At 46.1% G+C, this 17,636-nt stretch overlaps 1 protein-coding gene across 3 annotated transcripts in view; it reads right to left on the bottom strand.

Annotated features, from left to right (window-relative positions):
* GAREM1 (GRB2 associated regulator of MAPK1 subtype 1) overlaps positions 1-17,636 on the bottom strand; it is an 83,262-nt gene that overhangs the window by 48,340 nt on the left and 17,286 nt on the right. Inside the window, exon 1 of one of the 3 annotated variants that reach the window (XM_023756410.1) lies at positions 6,346-6,451. The exons of the other annotated variants lie outside the window; for them this stretch is intronic. The gene's annotated coding sequence lies outside the window, so the exon portion shown is untranslated. Of the gene's footprint in view, positions 1-6,345; positions 6,452-17,636 lie in introns of those variants that run through there. 3 annotated transcript variants of the gene reach the window in all.

Below are 17,636 nucleotides of genomic sequence, written 5' to 3'. Positions count from 1 at the left end.
TCAGGTCGGCATCTCAAGACTCCTGCGCAGCCTGCATGACTTTGTGAGCGAGGTCACAGCCTCCAATGGAGTGGAGACCTGGCCCACACTTCCCACTTGCTCCCCGTCTCTATGATTCCCCGAGAAGAGGCGGCTGGCGGCTGGCACTCCATCTCCTCTGCATCCCCACCTGCTCCCAGCTCTCCTCCTGGGCTGCCAGGGACCCTCCCCCCGGCGCTGTTTATTTATTTGTTAATTTTGGAAATTCTCTTAGGTGCCCCTCCTTGGTGTAGACACTGGGGAGGGTGGGAGCAGTGTGACCATCTCACAGCGAAGGCGACTTCGGTGCCAGCTGAGCATGAAAGCCAGAAGCGCCCAGGCAGCCCCTGCCGAGCTGGGGAGGGTGACTCAGGCCGGGACTCAGGATGGAGGGGCCACGCTGTGCCCCGAGTGGCTGAGAACATTGTGAGATTACAGTCAGAAACAAGCAGGTGTGTAGAGAGAGGGAGAACGAGCAAAAAGCCCACACAGGCTGTCACCAAGCCAAACACTTCAACTCCCAACCTAATTTAGCCCTTTTCCCATGAGAAAAAAAAATCTGTCAGAAAAGAGAGGGCTTCACAGAGGGCTTAGTCCATCAGACCCCGAGGGGGCACGGTTCCCGGGCGGTTCTGATGAGCGAGGAGAACGCCCGGTGGTAGATTTAGGCCCCACCGGGGACAGCTCTGAGACAGGTGACGCCCGGAGTGTCAGAACTGTTATTTCTGTGGAAGCAGAATCTGCTGCCAAGTTCTTGTTTACCGAAACTTCTCGCCTTAAAAAGGAAAAATAAATAGGAAAGTGCAAATACTCAAAAACAGTGGCGCATATTGGCTGGGGTGAGGATGCGGAAGCGAAAGCAAGGCTGGTCTTGCTACTCTTCCAGCCCCATGGACACCTGCAGGAGGAAGCGCCGATTTTAGGCGGCAGAAGGCAGCGCCCGGGAGGGGGCCCACGGGGACGAGGGAGGTGAAGGAGGAAGGAAATTGTAAACAGATGGAGTCACTTCCCAGGGCACAGGCTGTGCTGACATGACATTAGACATATACCTCTTACACATATTTTTGCTGGTTTTTATAACTTTGACAAAAAACTAAGGATATCCCAATCTGCCTTCCTCCTTTGTAACATCTCTTTTTTCTTTTCTTAGAAAAAAATATTTTTATTGATTTCAGAGAGGAAGGGAGAGGGAGAGAGATAGAAACATCAATGATGAGAGAGAGTCATTGATAGGCTGCCTCCTGCACCCCCACCCTGGGAATCGAGCCTGCCACAGGGGCATGTGCCCTGACCGTGCCCTCCTGGTTCATAGGTCGATGCTCAGCCACTGAGCCACGCCGCTGGGCTATGACATCTCTTTTTGGCAAAACAGGGAAATAATGAGCCCATGAGGTGATTACCTCTCTGTGAAAGTCCTGTAATTCTTTCTCTTGGTAGAAGTGGGACGCAGTTTTGCGAGGAGATGTGAGGGAACTATAGTGTGGACAGAAATATTGGAGACACCTGCAGCAAGAGGGTGGCTGAGCTCATCCTGTCCTTGCTGGCGAATGCCCACCCGGACCAGGGAGCTTTCAGGAGCGCCGTTCCTGCCCACTCCTTCCTCCCTCCTCAAATACAGCCACCCACCCCCACTGCCAATTTCCAAATGGGCACCGTGATTAACGGTCCCGGCAAGAACTTAATTTCCTGGCCAGTGGTCCAGGCTGATTTCCAATAAAAGGACTCACTCCAGACAACCATTTCCTCTCCACAGCTTCTAGTCTTTGATTCAATTGTGGGCTTTCTTCCCTCTCAGTGTGAAAGCAGAATCGATTTTTGAACTCCCTTTCGGTGAATGTTCCAAAGAATCAGAGCGTGCTAGAGCTGGAAGGGACCCTAAAGGCAATGCGTTGCGGCCTCCCCTGGACATTCAAAGGGCACTGACTCACACCTCTTGCGTGCACACGGCAGAGCGGCAAGGGAAGAGGGGCCGGCTGTCATTCAGGCACACAGCGTGGGGACACAGCGTGGGGACACAGCGAGGGCCCGCGCGGCCTCATTATGCAGCCGCCTTTAGTGAAACCGTCTATTTTCAATCAGGAACTAAGCGCCACAGGAGAATATTTTTGCAGTCACGGGTGCAAGAAAGCCACACACAAAACAAGTGTCAGTGAAACCCTTCAAACCCAGCAGCGCCGCTGCCATGTTCAATGACTCCAGGGCCCTTCACACACCCACGCAGATGCCATGCGTTGTCCTGGTGGGAACCGCACGTGTCCATCTCCAGTCTTTCTTTCTCGGAAACGCTTCCTGGAGGACGCCGCTGCGCTCTGTGGAACCAGTTCTGAAAGGAAGAGGTTCCCGAACGAGAGGCTAATGACCGCGTCACAGAGCACCTTCTCTGGATGCCCCATGTCCCACAGGTCCTCCCAGCTCCCATTCAGGACATGCCTCCTGGGTGGCTGCCTAAATTGTCTGAAATTCACCAGTGAGGGAATGCAGATGGCGAGGAAGGGCTGGCTGAGGGGCTGAGGGGCGGCCGAGGGACCGCAGGGGCACGGGAGCCGGCTGTCCGCAGTGAACGCTGACCTTGGTAGGAAGAGGGACGCGCATGCTGTTAAAGGCCCCAGTGCACATCCAGCTCCCTTCTCAGCTGTGCCCTTCCCTGAGTATTTTGTTCTTTTTGAGGCTTTCTTATCTGTAAATGAGCAACAGTGAAAGTCTGCTGGGAGGTTGTAAAAACCACGATAAATAGTGTGTACGAAAGGGCCACTCGCAGCCCCTGACAGGTCCTGGTGCTCAGCACATTCTTGTTGAATTTAAATCTTTTTAAAAAATATATATTTTATTGATTTTTTTTACAGAGAGGAAGGGAGAGGGATAGAGAGTTAGAAACATTGATGAGAGAGAAACATCCATCAGCTGCCTCCTGCATACCCCCGCCCATCCCCCCACTGGGGATGTGCCCGCAACCAAGGTACATGCCCCTGACTGGAATCGAACCTGGGACCTTTCAGTCCGCAGGCCGACGCTCTATCCACTGAGCCAAACCAGTCAGGGCTGAATTTAAATCTTTTAATCACTTCCTGTAATGCTTTTTTCTTAGTTGAAACACTTCAACTGCCATAAAAATACTACAAATACAGGGATTTACAGCATTTCACTATTAAAGTTAGTATAGAGCAGTGATAGCGAACCTATGACATGCGTGTCAGAGGTGACACACGAACTCATTTTTTTTGGTTGATTTTTCTTTGTTAAATGGCATTTAAATATACAAAATAAATATCAAAAATATAAATCTTTGTTTTACTATGGTTGCAAATATAAAAAAATTTCTATATGTGACACGGCACCAGAGTTAAGTTAGGGTTTTTCAAAATGCTGACACGCCGAGCTCAAAAGGTTCGCCATCACTGGTATAGAGCAATGACAGGGTTAAAAAAAAAAGTTCGGCTGACCTATTCCCTACTCAAATGCTCTGGTGAACGAAAAATAGTGTGGGCTGCGAACCACCATAGAACTTATGCTACTGATCTGAACGTTGGAAGGAGGCGACGTTTGAAGACTAGGAGAAGCATGGGTTTCAGACCAGATGGGCTCCACTTCCTCGCAGCAAGACCTTGGGTAGATTTTACTTCCCTGAAACGTACCTTCCTCATCGATAGAGAGAGAACCACTTGACAGGCGATGATGAGGATCAATTAATATTAGCAGATGCACGGAGCAGCCAGCTGGAATGATCCCCGACTCAGAACGATGCTCTGGTGACTAGCTAGCGATTCACGCTTGGAAAGAAGGAAGGGAAGGCCAGACATCACAGGCCTCCGTGTAGGCAGTTTCACCGGGAAGCTCAACTTTCCCTCCCCAGGGGCCCAGCAAAGGGAAGACAGACGCAGACCCGGTAAAGCTGGGATGACGAGGACAGGTGCTTTCTGTCCGTCACGCCTGGGAACAGAGGCTATTGGCCAGCATGGGTGTGGCCGCTGCGGAAATTTGGGATAGTTAATTCCCTGAACAAAGAAACTCTTGGCACACTTGGCTCATGGCTCCTGCTTGGCTTCCTGACATTCTCTGTGTGGCCCACGGCCACGGGGACACCTACCTCCCACCCCCGGCACACACACTCGCAATGGACTAATGGGCTGCAACCAGCCTGATGCGGAACGGGACTTATCCTCAACATGGGAGGGAACTCTGGTCGCGGGCTTTGCTTCTAGCTCTACTGAAACGCCAGCTCCACTTCTCCCATGACTGCACTAAGGGGAAAGAGGCTTTGGAAACCCAGGAATTCAACACCACGCAAATACAAACCACTCACCCTCCCGCCCGAGTCTCAGAAAATTCTTTCTCTCGGGATATCCTAAGAAATCCAGCAGCACCCAGTGGGGAAGAGGAACCCCCATTTCGTCCAGTATCAAGAACAGGCGTCTGGAAATGGTACTGCTAAGCACATGGAGTCCAGGGTTCTTTGGGTGCATCCGGTCCCTGTTCCCACTGACTTTATGAGGCAGTTATAACAGTGGCGGGTCCACCGACTGCACAGATTGGTGATGAAAATCCAATAAGCCCATCTAGGGAGAAGGTCAAAACTATAAAGTAGTAGATATCTCTATATTCAAGGCAAACATACACTTCGGTGCTGTCTTTGCGAAATCAATCCCTGGAAAATACAAATCTCATTTTTAACGGCCTGGTTTTTAGCTCCAAAAAGTTCAAGAAGGTGCCAGAATCAGGACTGACAAAGTCATACACAACCTCATTTGTGCAAGACCAACGTGAACTATAGCTACCAACGTAAATTTCACTCGCACAATCCAAGGCAGAAGATGTGCCCAGGAGTATTTTTTTTTTAAAGTGACGATATGGCCCTCACCGGTTTGGCTCAGTGGATAGAGCATCGGCCTGCGGACTGAAGGGTCCCAGGTTCGATTCCGTTCAAGGGCATGTACCTTGGTTGTGGGCATATACCCAGTAGGGGGTGTGCAGGAGGCAGCTGATGGATGTTTCTCTCTCATCGATGTTTCTAACTCTCTATCCCTCTCCCTTCCTCTCTGTAAAAAAATCAATAAAATATAAAGTGACGATATGTAAACACGCACACGTAATACCCATTTGGCACCACAATTCAGGATCTGGTGTACACGCTTGAGAGTGAGAACATGGTGTGGCCCTGTGAGCTGCTCTTCAGCTTACCCACTTGAGGGTGAGACTGCTGCCTGAGGCTCATTGCTTCCCATCCACATTAGGCACAGGAAAGAAGGACAAGCTTCCCTTCCATGACCTCTGAGATCTAGATGATCTAAGGTAGAATGTTACATTTTCAAAACTCTACTCTTTCCCACACTTAATATGATAATGAGCGGGGATATGAACCTTCGAACCGGCCAAGAACGAGACGGCCAGAAGATGGTAGTTCCACAGGCTATAGAATGTCCTCGCAGGATATTATTTTCTGTTGAAAACTCAATTTGCGCTCCCAGCTCTCCCAGCCTACAATTAGTGGGTGGTTTGCTCAGTCATCAGCCAGTCTGCCACTCGTAAGTTGGACGGCACTTCTCCCCTTGCTGGCTCCCTCGGATCTGGAACTTCCTTGCTTGAATGCAAAACACATTAGCTAACTAACCAAACAGGCTGGAAGGAGGCATCGCACAAGACCCGACCTGGCCGACTCCATGGCTGTGAAAACACTCTCAAATGCTTCGTGGCGGAGGGGAGGGTGACCCAGAGAGCGAAGGAGGTGGTTTCTTTCAAGTTCAAATACTTATCCGCCCACAAACAGAGCCCCCAGAAATGCATCACTAGGAAGGAATGGACTGAAAACCGAAATGCCTCTAACGCGGAAAACACACAGCCCCAGAAGGGCTCAGGGAAGGCATGCGATCTGGTACATCTCTCAATTTCTTTCATCGTTCAGATAGGAGCGCTGCCGTCAATACACATTCTCACGTTCATTCAGATGCTCTTCTCTCCCCTCCTCCTTTAGAAAGAAGGTGTCTGGGGAGGACAGGGAGGGGAAAGGCACAACAGAAAGGGAGACCACCCCGTTCAGCCCAGCCACTGCAAGGCTCTCAGTGACACCCACCTCCCACCTCAGTCTCCTCATCTGTGAAGCAGAGAAGAGCCAGGAATGCTGGTTTCTGTGCCTGAGGACACAGGCTTGGCTTTTGAGAGGCAATGCAAACGCAAAACCAAACGAGGAAGCCAGGCTGCTTCCACACACACCTCCACAACAACAGCAAAGTGAACTAGGACACGTGACGGAGGCCTCTGCTTCTCTGAGGCTCTCAAAAGTGTGTTTTGCCTCTTTACAAATCTGACCCTCACACGGAGGCCCCGTTTATAGACCTGCAGCACCGCACCGCTTTCCCGGAGCAGACAAAGGGCACAGCAAGGCTCAACCACGGTTCCCGGACAGCTGGTGAAACACCATGCTAGATGCTTCTGAGAAGGCATTTCTGGGGATGGGATCCACAGGGAAGTCAATACTTTGAGTAAGGCAAGTTGCCCTCCATAATAGGGTGGGCCTCATCCAATCAGTTGAAGACCTTGGAAAATGTAAAGAAAAAGTGCCGAGTCAGGGGGATCTGACCTCGTCTGATGCGGGGCTGGCGAGGGAATCACTTTGATCTGAGGCTTGAGGGACGAGCAGAGGTCAGGCTCCGGGAAATGGGGAGACTGGGGTGATGGTACTAAAGAGCGATGGGAAGAAAAGCAGAAGAAGATGAGGCCTGTGGGTGGCAGCAATGGGAGTTATCTCTGAATATCCGTGAGCCCCTTCATTCCCCTTTTCCTTTAACACAGCGGTTCTCAACCTGTGGGTCGCAACCCCTTTGGCGGTCGAACAACCCTTTCACAGGGGTCGCCTAAGACCATCCTGCATATCAGATATTTACATGACGATTCATCACAGTAGCAACATTACAGGTTTGAAGTTGCAACGAAAATAATGTTATGGTTGGGTCACAACATGAGGAACTGTATTGAAAGGGCCAGAAGGTTCAGAACCACTGCTTTAACACTTCAGAATGCATTGCAAAGATAAAGCAAGTTCATGGTGATGCAGCCACTGAGGGGGAAATAACAGGGAAGAAAGCAGCAGCAAACACACAGTAGGGCGCTCAGCACTCTCCAAGGGCTTTTGCGACATCATTGTGTCATGACTGTCCCTCCTGAGGTGCAGAGAGACTAAGTGTAAGGAGATTGCCCACAGCACAGCAGGCCCGGGAGCTGGGAGGGCCCGGCCTTGGGCTCAGCTGGCTCCACCTCCCATCCCGCCCGGGATGGAGTGTCTCACACGCCCTCACAGGCTTCTCTGAGCTCAAACACCTACGAACTAAACTCAAAACGGAAACACCGAAATTTTCTTCCTGTGAAAAAGGAATTTTGATGTTTCTCGTAAGAGCAATGAGAAGAAACTTCAGTTTTTTGTTTGTTTTGTTTTTTAACATGGAAGTAACATGATCAGAATTGTGTTTTAAAATGGCTTCCAAGTAAGAATGGGGTGACATGGGGAGAAGCAACCTGTTAGGGGCCTGCTAGGGTCCTCTGGGCATTCGGCTGCACCTGGCAGGGTTCCTTCTTTCTAAAGGCTGGCGATTTCAGGATAGATCTAAAATCTGCCTCCCAGTTCCTTCCTTTATTCACCTGTTGATGAACAAGGGGCTGTTCCCGCCTCTCGCATGCTGTGAATAGTCTTGCAATGGCCACTGGAGTGCCAGCATCTCTTGGAGACCCTGATTGGGATTTTTTTTAGGATAAACGCCCAGAAGTGAGATTCGTTCTATGTTTATTTCTGAGGCATCTCCCGCTGTTTTCCATAGCGGACGCACCATTTTGCATCCCCAACAACAGTGCTCAGGGTTCCAGTTTCTCCACAACCTCACCAACACCTGTCTACTGCTTTTTGTTTGTTTGTTTTTATAATCGTCATCCTCACAGGTGTGAGGTGATTTCTCATTGTGGTTTTGATCTGCATTTCTTTGTTGATGAGTGACATTGAGTCTGTTTTTATATACGATTTGGACATTTGTGTATCTTCTTTGGAGAAATGTCCAATTCAAGTCTTTAGCCCACTTTTTAATTGTGTTTTTTGTTTTGTTTTGTTTTTTTTGCTATTGGGTTTAGCAGTTCCTTATATATTTTGGAAATTAACCATTATCTGACACAAGGTTTGCAAATATTTTATTCTATTTTGTAGGTCGTCTTTTCACTCTGTTGATGGTTTCCTATGCTGTGCAGAAGCTTTTGAATGTGCTGTGGTCCCACTCATCTATTTTTGCCTTTGTGTCTGTGCTTTTGGTGTCACATTCATGAAACCAACGCCAGGACCAACATCCAGAAGTTCTCCTCCAGGAGTTTTGTAGTTTCAGGTCCTATGTTTCGTTTTTGGTCAATGCTGAGTTGAGTCATGTGTATGGTGTTGAACTGAGTTCTTCTGCACATGGATCTCTAGTTTTCCCAGCACCACTTGGGGACTATTCTTTCCTCATTGCGTAGTCCAGGCTCCCTTGTCAAAGATCAATGAACTGTATAGGCCTGGTTTATTTCTGGGCTCTCCATCCTGTTCCACTGACCTCTATGCCTGTCCTTGTGCCAGTACTATACTGTTTTAATTACTGTAGCTTTGCAGTATATTTTGAAATCAGGACACGTGATGCCTCAAGCTGTGTTCTTTTTTCTCGAGATTGATTTGGTTTTCCACAGTCCTTTGTGGTTCCATAGGAATTTTAGAATTTTTCACAAGAGCACTTTTAAACCAAGCTCACCAAAAGAAAACGAACCACACCTGCACTTCATCCAATCCATCTGCTACAGGTTATGACGTACCTTAGTATAACATATGACTGTTTGCCTAACGTGTCTATGTCATCTTCACAGGAAACAGTGGTTGCCATCGTCAGGGCTGTCTCGATCCATCTCACACTTAGATGTACATCCAAGTGTCAGCACCCACTCCCGCAGCCTGCTGGGGGGAGCGGGCAGGAGACTCACAGACACCCCAACACCCAGCTCTCCTGCCCCCTGCCCAGACACTGAGGGCTGCTGCCCGGTCCCCCCGCGTCTCGGGCACAGGAGCAGGGCTTTCCAGTCACGTCCTGGGCACACACTGGCAGTCTCCGGATCCCTGTTCCTGCCAAGGCTCAGATCTCCGGGGCCTGCGAGCATCCTGTTCTGGTCTTCCCACATCCCACCCCGGAGGAAGTCCTGGAAGTGCCCAGCTTGGTAGCTGATATTAATATCGCCTCTGCGTTGTATGTGCACAACTGTGCTGCCTCCCCCCGCCCACCTCCAGACCCCACCTGTCAGACTATTTCTTTTGAAGTTGATCTCTTTTCGGACCCAGATATCCAACTGGACATAGATTGGCTGTATTCCTGCAACCTTTGGGTGCACAGGATGATGCTCTAAGCAACGGAGCCGCCCGGCCAGGGCAGACTGGCTGTCTTCTTGCTGAAACCTGGGCCTGCACTGCTGGCTTCCTCCCAGAAATGATGGAGAATTCCATCTCATCACGCTAAATGGGGAAATGTAACTGCTCACTGTGCTGAGTAAATGGCAACTTACTCTATCTAGAAATGCTTAATTATTTGAATAATTATTTTGGAAATTAAATTATATGGGTAAAAAAATTAAGCTTAAGAATTTCTCATACAAAAACCACTTTCAAATAAAACACTACCCAGTGACAAACCACATGCATATACTTGCACATATATTTGTAGTAATGAAGTGTCAGGTCAGAGAGCTAGCGAATAATCCACAATAAAGTAGTCTATACGCTCAAGCAAACCAGAGAAGTAAAATGTACGAGCAAATCAAACATGTGCACAGTGTACAGTTAACTCTCTATTATCCAGGCAAACGAATTATAGGCTCATGGCCTTTGTGAACAGGTTACACAGTGGTTCTCAACCTTCCTAATGCCGAGACCCTTTAATACAGTTCCTCATGTGGTGGTGACCCCCAATTTCATTGTTACAAACTGAACATAATTAAAGCATAGTGATTAATCACAAAAACAGTATGTAATTATATATGTGTTTTCCGATGGTCTTAGGCAACCCCTGTGAAAGGGTCGTTCGACCCCCAAAGAGGTTGCAACCCACAGGTTGAGAACCACTGGGTTACAGTGACTACACACAGCGAAATGTCTAGAAGACCACTGTTAGGAATCCAGTATTACTACCACAGTGTGGGAATCGCAATCACTTTTCATCTAATTAAACTGGTGAAATGTAAAGCAACACTAAGGCAAATTTTTTAAATTGATGATAAGAAATATCATCTAATGACAAAGTAGTAGAACAAAAAAATTTTTGTGAAAAAAGACAAAGGATGAATCAATTTCTTTCGAATCCAGACTGAGTTTACCAGGTAGACAAAAAACAGGAAAACCTTTAAGAAGTCTCACTACAACCTTGACAAGGTGATGCTGACTTGGTTAAATGGGCCATGAGCACAGAAAATGGCAGTTTCTGGTTTAAATTTACTGAACAAGCCCGGCCAGCACGGCTCAGTGGTTGAGCGTCAACCTATGAAGCAGGAGATCATGGTTCGATTCCTGGTCAGGGTACATGCTTGGGTTGTAGGCTCCATCCCCAGTGTGGGGGGTTATGGGAGTCAGCCCATCAATGATTCTCTCTCATCACTGATGTTTCTCTCTTTCTCCCCCTCTCCCTTCCTCTCTGAAATCAATAAAAATATATTTAAAAAAATAAATAAATGTACTGAACAAGCCTATGCTTATTTGACTCTCAGAAGGAGAAGTAATTGATGAATTTCTGGCTGGGATTCACACGGCCAACTTGATGACAATATCACAGGGGCAACTCGCCTTGAGTCTCAGAACCAGGGGAGGATGGCACTACTGACACAGGTGGTCACAGGAAGGGTCCACCAGGCCAAAGCAGGCCACCTGTGGTGAAGTGGTTCGTCTCAATGGTCTGAACACTGGGTGTGCTGTCCACTAAGATTATATTGAGTCTATTATACACTACACCGTGGGCTGGTTTTATTTTAACTCTGACTGGGGTTAAAGTCTGGCGGTTCCCACATACGTTGCCATGTTTATTAAAAGCTGACTACAAAAAAAAAAGCTGACTACAATATCAGCATCCACATATTGCTAAATTTAAACATAACTGAAAGAGAAGGAAAGTCAACAAGGGGTAGAATTTCAAATGTAACAAGTTAGGGCAACCCTCACACAAAATAAAATTATTGACCTTAACTGGCCTAGAGCTACCCATACGAACTCCCAATACAATTGGACCATCCTTTTATGAGGATTCTTTTCGGTATCCTGCACATGTTTCATCAATATAAGGCAAATCCTCTTATCAAGAGATCAGTATTGTCAGCGGTAACCTGCTGTACGAAAAATGTGTCCAAGCCCTGGTTGATGGTTCTTTTGTTTCAGACTATATTATAAAAATCCAATACAATCAAGGGATTTGGGCTCTCCTTTGGTGACAGGAAAACAAGTGGTTTATTGTTCTGCCTTTTTTGGGGGGTGCATGAATGTATGGAGATTAGAAAACTGACCAATCTATTCCTCCTGGTTGTGTTTCAGAGGTTTAAAAATGAAGGCACGTGGAATCATTGGGTTTTGGAGAACTCAATAGCTTCTGATTCACGGACTTTGTGTAAGGTCCTCCACACACAAACTTCACAGTAGAAGAATGTTTATAAAGCGGAGTTCAACTGAAGGGGACAAAAAGCCTTGCAGAAGGCAGCGGATCTGAAAAGACCTTCCCACAAAAGGGAAGGAGGCCGTGGCCAGGGTTAAAGAGAAGGGAGGCAGCACCGTGTTCACACCATCTCGGTTCAATTCAATCCCAGTCTCTGCTTTGTTTGCACCCCATTTCTATATGGAAAAGAATTTGGAGAAGTCTGACTATAAGGCGGCCCTAAGAGAGCCAAGTTTGAGGCCTTAATTTATGGAAATATGCATCGATTGTGTCTCTAACTGCTAGACCTGTGCATACAACAATTAAAAGAAAAGAAAGAAGTGATTTTAAGACAGTTAAAAATAAAATAGTTGAGAGAATAAAAGGTTAAAGTTTAGTAACAAGAACATGAAAGACAAGAAACGAATATAATGCAACTCTGTCTATGTAAAGCATCATTCTGCAGCCATGCTGAGTAAGGACCCCACCCCCCAGGTCTGCTGGTGAACCAAAGGAAGAAGGGGGAGCTCAACCAAAGGAAGAAGAGGGAGCTCATGTTGAAAATAAGGAGACAAGAGAAATATGAAAAAGAACCAAATTTAGAAAAACAACCTTTTCAAAAGTGAACCGAGAGAACTGTATTAATTAGATACTAGAGAATAAGTTTGGGTCAATCTGGGAGGACTTCTTGAGAAAAAAAAAAAAGAATCTTCCTTCTTTAGGTAGTGTCATAGGATGCGCAAAACAAACAACAACTGCTTTAGCTCAAAATCACAGAAGAAGGCCAAGTCAATGTCAATTAAAAAATACGTGTTTATGTACAATGTATAAAAGCAGGAAAAAGGAGGACGTGTAACAGGGTTTATAAGACAGCTCCCGCCCACAGAGAGATAACAGTCATATTTAAAAGAGCACAACAAAATGTGTGGCTCACCCTCAGCTCCGCTATCCTCTCATGCCAGGTCACAACCTCGCTTGTTGGAAGACCCCTGTGGTATTACTAGTATTCCATTAGATACATAAACCTTAAGCAGTTCACCAGTTTTGATCTGTCATTGCCATTGGGAAGGCAAGGCCTGGAAGTTTAACACAGTCAGACTTCAGGTCTCTTTCTAGCTCTGCTCTGCAAATTCACTCTTGAAATTCCAGAGAACCAACCTGGCGACGTGGCTCCGTGGTTGAGCACTGACCTACGAATCAGGAGGTCATGTTCAATTCCTGGTCAGGGCACATGCCCAGTTGTGGGCTCGATCCCAAGTGTGGGGAGTGCAAGGAGGAAACCGATCAATGATTCTCTCTCATCATTGATTTTTCCCTCTACCTCACCCACTCTGAAATCAATAAAAAAAATATAAAAAAAGCAATTCTAGAGAATACGATGAGGAGTTCTAAGACAAGAATGACACATGGGTTGAGGCCTCTTGCTAATTTGAAAACGGCTTTTGGAATCTGCAATTATTTCTTAAAATAGAGATTTAAAAATCTCTGAATTCAAAGTCGACTTTAATTTGCCTACTTCAAACTTGTTTTGAAACTTTTGTAAAAAGCCACAAGGGAGTGCTCTAGAAATTATCAAAAGGATACATTATGCCGCTCAATAAGAAGAGAGGGCAGAGGGCCAGGCTGTGCCTGCGATGAACAATACATCTCTTGGTTTTGGCTAGAATCTGCCTCAAGAAGTCCTATTATTCTGAATGAATCAAAATTTGGTGATTAAAAGGAAATTATTTATACCTCACATTATCGTAAGAGAAATGAAAAGTAGGCAACACCCAACATCAGCCTAGAGAGTCAACCAGAGTTCAACTTAAGAACTAATGCAAAGAAAGCCCCCTGTCCCACAGTGTACATATGTCATTTACCAACGCAAACGAGAGGATATTAAAGAACCAAATGTAGTTCAAGTGTAAATAACTATATGACTGGCACTTCACTTGTTAGGTTAATTAGGTCATTAATATACATTGTGAGAAATCCATGGAAACACACTCCTATCTCCTTGCTATTCACAAAGAATTCTGTCTGAGGACAAACATATTTTTTCAAAATTCATCATGCTTACTCCAATGTTCCTAGCATGTAGTTAAAATGTCCGGAATGACTCAGCTATCTAGGCCTGTACCTGTAAAATTGTAGACTATTTGTCCTTCAAAGATCATGAGAATGGGAAGTGTACACATTGCGTAGGATTAATGGGAATAACTAGATCCAAAGTAGCAGACATAACACAGAACAGCTTTCACTTCAAACCCGGGTCCCCTGCACGTCCGTAAAATTGATCTGAAACACATTCTACAGTGGAACGCCTGAACTCGCCATGGTCCCCGCGACGTCTCCACAAACGAGAAGGCCACTCAGTTCCCAGGACAGGAGTGGACAGAGTTACACTACTGCCTTCAACGGGAACTCTCTCTCGAAATAATCTTAAAAAACCCCACACAATTACTAGGTTTTGCTAATGTTTGTGGCTCCTAGGCCAAAATCGTGTATTAAATAATTAGAAATAAAGATCTACGGCCCAGTGGTTCCCAAACAGCTAGCCAGGAGCCAAGTGGCACTGCAAGAGATGCGAGAATTCTGTGCATTGGGTAGCATCTCCTACCGATAAGCATTTCTTTCCAAAAATAGGAATTTGCCATCATTATTGGCAATAATCTAAAATCCAGTAAAACAAAATGAATGTATTATAACATAGATATAAAAGAAAGTGATTATCTGCCGAACGATATCTGTGAACAAGGGAATGCTAACTTAATACCATTTCAATTCATTAGACTAACGACAATCTTACTGGTTCCACTGCCTGATAAACTTCAGGCCGTTCTGTATTTCCTTAATCAACAACGACATCATGGGTCACGTGGGCTTTTCAACTGTCAGGCTGTTAAAATCGGATCCCTGGTTTGGAAAAGGTAGCACAGAGGACTGAAAACAAGGCATGCTTTCTACATCCACCCCTAACACTTGAATGAGCTCCGAGGACTTGCTGGGAGCAGGGAAGGAGGAACTCCGCCTGAGAAATCTGCACATTCCTGGTCGCTGACATCACCCGACGCCTTGGCGGGCCTCCAAGCGTCTGAGCAGCCCGTCTTGTTTATGAAGCAGGAGAGAGACCTGGCTTTCTGGTTTACACCTTGGCAACCAGCGGTGAGAGCAGGAAGAAGGGATCCCTTGTTATGGACAGTAACTGGCAAGTGTCAGTGAAGAAATCGGAAGAGGGAAAAAAAAGCTATTTGAAAAGTTAAAAACCGCCCCCCCCCCCAATGACTCATTCAGAGTCTCTCTCCTCTCTAAATATACATACACATGGAGACATAAAAAAAGTCTATTTATGAAAGTCTTAGAACCACTCTACAGTTTGGAAAGAAAGAAATACTCTAAAGTAACCCCTAACAACTCAACCTCAATAGAACTACTATTATAAGAAATGTACTGATGAGGGGTTTTGGCTGATATTAGTACATGCCTGCCCCAATTCCTTTAAAAACAGAGGCAGGAGGGTCTTTTTAAGATATTACACATGAACTCAAAGACAGTTACTTTAGGTCTAAGGAAGATCAGCACTTCCATTCAAACTGCGGGTATCAGTATTTGCAGCGACGCGCGCAGGCGATCGGATGCTGACTCCAACCAGAAGCAAGACCCCTTTTCTCTCCAGGAAATTTGAAAAGTTTGAAAAGCAGTTTTTAAAACAGCTTTTCTTTGCAAAGTGCCAAGTCCCCTCTGGTAGTTTGTGGATCACTTTCTCAAGCTCTTATTTGGGTGTTTGTCCTTCATGATTTAGCAAGCTATAAAAACGAAGCATTTTCATTTTTACTCCACGCAATAAAAAGATTATGTGAGTTATAAAAACATCAAAGCTCGCGATGTAAAAACAAACCGAGTGATGGCCTCCTGGTTTCAAAATACACATGAAACCAAATGGTCAGGGCTTTACGTTTCTGTTCCACATTACGTTTTATGGCGCAGCAGGAATGCAATGCATGATGTTTTCATAAAATTGCCATTTATTAGGTAAAGGTTCTACTTCTTGATACATGTGCTATGGTTTTGAATGGTGTGCCCATTTTTTAACTGGAGAGAGAGCAAACGTGAGCAAAATAGTTTATGAGAAAGTGGATGCAAACACCTATCCCGGAACCTCTATCTTAATTTCTTAGCCCTTTGGTTAAACTTCCGGTACTTCTGTCTTCTCAACTGTTAATGTTTATGGCGCACTGTTGTATTTCCTTATATCATTAAAAGGAGTTTGAAGTAATCAATGATGCTGTTTTAACGTAAGGAGGAAGTCGTTTTCATTCAACTGCATTAAACTGGAAAGGAACACCCAGGCACCATATGACATGCCTCTGAGAGCCTGAGTCACATATCCTTTCAAATCACAATTGTGGATTCACTTTCTTGGCTCTTCAATGGTTTGAAAGGTTATTTTTAGATTTATTACTCACTAATCTGAGTCAAATTTATTAGGAGAGAAGACTTATGTACAACTATTGATGCAAGCAGGAGAACAACAATGACAGTTCCTGGCCCTGACTTAACTCAGATATATAAATAATACATTAATAAAGGATCACACATTTTCCATGAAAAGCTTTAAAGTGTGGATTATAGGGCCTGGATGACACAGGTTTCACACAATTTGGCCAAGTTCTTGAATACCGACTTCATTGGGCGGAGTTTATGCAAGAGAAGTGTGGAGACAGGTAGGTTCAAGGTTGACCTTAAACATTCAATGTCCTGGAAGCCTGGTTAATAAATATTCTGAATAATATCCTGAAAAGCAAGAATGTAAGTGTTGCTAATGCAATACCTCCTCTTTTTTCCAGGCTTCTTCCTTGAACAAAAAACATCGCTCCCACACAATTTTGCTTGCCAGGATGCGAAACCACAGTTTCAGTTTGACCAGCTACCCTACATTAAAATCCTCAGTACATTCTCTGAAAAGATGGATTAAAATATTAGTTTCCATGCCAGACAGAAATGTGTGTGAAAAGGAACCTCTTTTTGGTGTGGGTACACAGCTGCTGATATGCAGATGTATGGAATTACGTATATGTATCTGCAAGACATGTTTTTCTGTGCAAAAGCATTCTGTACAAAATGCCCAAATTTACATGGAAAAGTACTATAAATTAAAAGGATTGAAAAAGTGCTTTGAGAGCTAACAATTCCCAATGGCAAGACAGAAACAATCACCTCTTTTTCCTTCTCCACCCCAAAGCCTTTTTGAGCAGCTGCAAGCTATACCCTTATCAGAAACCAGGTAGGCCCATGTTACAAAGGCATGGCATTCTAACAGCTCATTCATCATCAGTGCTTCAGAACAGTAACTTTTCCCTGGGAAGCAAGATTACAGTTGGGGTTAGGTTGCCAGATAAGCACACAAAACCTTATTAAAAACACTAGAGGCCTGGTGCACAAAATTCATGCACTTGGGGGGTGGAGGGGTCCCTCAGCCCGGTCTGGGCCCTCTCGCAGTCCGGGAGCCCTTGGGGCATGTCCGACTGCCGGCAGTGCTGCTGTGGAGGCGGGAGGAGCTCTCGCCACCGCCGCTGCACTCGCCAGCCATGAGCCTGGCTTCTGGCTGAGCGGTGCTCCCCCTGTGGGAATGCACTGACCACCAGAGGGCAGCTCCTACGTTGAGCGTCTGTGTTGAGGGTCAGTGCGCGTCATAGCTACTGGGTGAACAGTTGCTTAGGCTTTTATATATATAGACTAGAGGCCCGGTGCATAAAAATTTGTGCAGTCCGGGGTGTCCCTCAGCCCGGCCTATGCCCTCTTGCAGTTTGGGACCCCTCGGAGGATGTCCACCTGCTGGCTTAGGACGCTCCTGGGGGATCGGGCCCAAGCAGGCAGTCAGACATCCCTCTGGCAGCCTGGCACCTTGGGGGATGTCCATTTGCCAGCGGGGAGCAGGCCTAAGCTGCAGTCGGACATCCTTAGGGCTGCTGAGGAGGCAGGAGA

The sequence above is a fragment of the Myotis lucifugus genome, unplaced genomic scaffold, assembly GCF_000147115.1.
Source record: "Myotis lucifugus unplaced genomic scaffold, Myoluc2.0 scaffold_93, whole genome shotgun sequence".
NCBI lineage: Eukaryota > Metazoa > Chordata > Mammalia > Chiroptera > Vespertilionidae > Myotis > Myotis lucifugus.
This window is presented reverse-complemented; position numbering and strand designations above follow the sequence as displayed.